The following is a 3,031-nucleotide window of genomic DNA, read 5'->3' on the forward strand; positions in this document are numbered from 1 at the left end:
GCATCCGTGAAGAGATAGCCCATGTCCAAGGTAAGAGAAACCCAAGTAAGACAGTAGGCACTGAGAGAGGTCATCAGAGGGCAGACAGACTGAAACCACAATCACAGACAATGAGCCAATCTGATCATAGGGACCACACCCTTGTCTAACTCACTGAAACTGAGCCAGGCCATGAGGGGCCACCCAATACAGATGGATCATGGTGGAGAGATCTGACAGAATGCGGTCCACTGGAGAAGGGAATGGCAAACCACTTCAGTATTCTTGCTTTGAGAACCCCATAAACAGTATCAAAAGGCAAAAAGATAGGACCCTGAAAGATGAACTCCCCATGGTCGGTAGGTGCCCAATATGATACTGGCGATCAGTGGAGAAATAAGAAAGAATGAAGTGATAGAGCCAAAGCAAAAACAACACCCGGCTGCACATGTGACTGGTGATAGAAGCAAGATCCGATGCAGTAAAGAGCAATATTGCATAGGAACCTGGAATGTTAGGTCCATGAATCAAGGCAAATTGGAAGTGATCGAACAGGAGATGGCAAGAGTGAACGTAGACATTCTAGGAATCAGTCAGTTCAGTTCAGTCGCTCAGTCGTGCAATGGACTGGAATGGGTGAATTTAACTCAGATGACCATTATATCTACTACTGTGGGCAAGAATCACTTAGAAGAAATGGAGTAGCCATCATGGTCAACAAAAGATTCCAAGATGCAGAACTTGGATGCAATCTCAAAAACGACAGAATGATCTCTGTTCGTTTCCAAGGCAATATCACATTTCCATTCAATATCATGGTGATCCTAGCCTAAGCCCCAACCAGTAACACTGAAGAAACTGAAGTTGAATGGTTCTATGAAGACCTACAAGACCTTTTAGAACTAACACCCAAAAAAGATGTCTTTTTCATAATAGGGGGCTGGTATGCAAAAGTAGGAAGTCAAGAAACACCTGGAGTAACAGGCAAATTTGGCCTTGGAGTACAGAATAAAGCAGGGCAAAGGCTAATAGAGTTTGCCAGGAGAATGCACTGGTCATTGCAAACACCCTCTTCCAACAACACAAGAGAAGACTTCAATCACCAGATGGCCAACACCAAAATCAGATTGATTATATTCTTTGCAGCTAAAGATGGAGAAGCTCTGTACAGTCAGCAAAAACAAGACTGGGAGCTGACTGTGGCTCAGATCATGAACTCCTTATTGCCAAATTCAGACTTAAATTGAAGAAAGTGGGGAAAACCACTAAACCATTCAGGTATGACCTAAATCAAATCCCTTATGATTACACAGTGGAAGTGAGAAATAGATTTAAGGGACTAGATCTGATTGAGTGCCTGGTGAACTATGGACAGAGGTTCATGACATTGTACAGGAGACAGAGATCAAGACTGTCCCCAAGAAAAAGAAATGCAAAAAAAGCAAAGTGGCTGTCTGAGGAGGCCTTACAAATAGCTGTGAGTAGAAGAGAAGCAAAAGCAAAGGAGAAAAGGCAAGATATACCCATTTGAATGCAGAGTTCCAAAGAATAGCAAGGAGAGATAAGAAAGTTTTCCTCAGTGATCATTGCAAAGAAATAGAGTAAAACAATAGAATGGGAAAGACTAGAGATCTCTTCAAGAAAGTTAGAGATACCAAGGGAACATTTCATGCAAAGATGGGCTCAATAAAGGACGGAAATGGTATGGACCTAACAGAAGCAGGAGATATTAAGAAGAGATGGCAAGAATACACAGAAGAACTGTACAAAAAAGATCTTCATGACCCAGTTAATCACGATGGTGTGATCACTCACCTAGAGCCAGACATCCTGGAATGTGAAGTCAAGTGAGTCTTAGGAAGCATCATTATGAACAAAGCTAGTGGAGGTGATGGAGTTCCAGTTGAGCTATTTCAAATCCTGAAAGATGATGCTGTGAAAGTGCTGCACTCAATATGCCAGCAAATTTGGAAAACTCAGCAGTGACCACAGGACTGGAAAATGTCAGTTTTCATTCCAATCCCAAAGAGAGGCAATGCCAAGGAATGCTCAAACTACTGCACAATTGCACTCATCTCACATGCTAGTAAAGGAATGCTCAAAATTCTCCAAGCCAGGTTTCAGCAATACGTGAACTGTGAACTTCCAGATGGTTTTAGAAAAGGCAGAGGAATCAGAGATCAAATTGCCAACATCTACTGAATCACGGAAAAAGCAAGAGAGTTCCAGAAAAACATCTATTTCTGCTTTCTTGACTATGCCAAAGCCTTTGACTATGTGGATCACAATAAACTGTGGAAAATTCTGAAAGAGATGGGAATACCAGACCACCTGACCTGCCTCTTGAGAAACCTGTATGCAGGTCAGGAAGCAACAGTTAGGACTGGACATGGAACAACAGGAAACATGGTTCGAAAGAGGAAAAAGAGTATGTCAAGGCTGTATATTGTCACCCTGCTTATTTAACTTCTATGCAGAGTACATCATGAGGAACGCTGGGCTGGAAGAAGCACAAGCTGGAATCCAGATTGCTAGGAGAAATATCAATAACCTCAGATATGCAGATGACACCACCCTTATGGCAGAAAGTGAAGAAGAACTAAAGAGCCTCTTGATGAAAGTGAAAGAGGAGAGTGAAAAAGTTGGCTTAAAGCTCAGCATTCAGAAAACTACGATCATGGCATCAGGTCCCATCAGTTCAGTTCAGTTCAGTTCAGTCGCTCAGTCGTGTCCGACTCTCTGCGACCCCATGAATCACAGCACGCCAGGCTTCCCTATCCATCACCAACTCCCGGAGTACACTCAAACTCATGTCCACAGAGTCGGTGATGCCATCCAGCCATCTCATCCTCTGTCATCCCCTTCTCCTCCCGCCCCCAACCTTTCCCAGCATCAGAGTCTTTTCCAGTGAGTCAACTCGTCGCATGAGGTGGCCAAAGTATTGCAGTTTCAGCTTTAGCATCAGTCCCTCCAATGAACATCCAGGATTGATCTCCTCTAGAATGGACCGGTTGGATCTCCTTGCAGTATAAGGGACTCTCAAGAGTCTTCT

Source organism: Moschus berezovskii, chromosome 12, assembly GCF_049115385.1.
Source record: "Moschus berezovskii isolate FMDL1 chromosome 12, NW_MosBer_1.0, whole genome shotgun sequence".
In the NCBI taxonomy this organism is placed as follows: Eukaryota; Metazoa; Chordata; class Mammalia; order Artiodactyla; family Moschidae; genus Moschus; species Moschus berezovskii.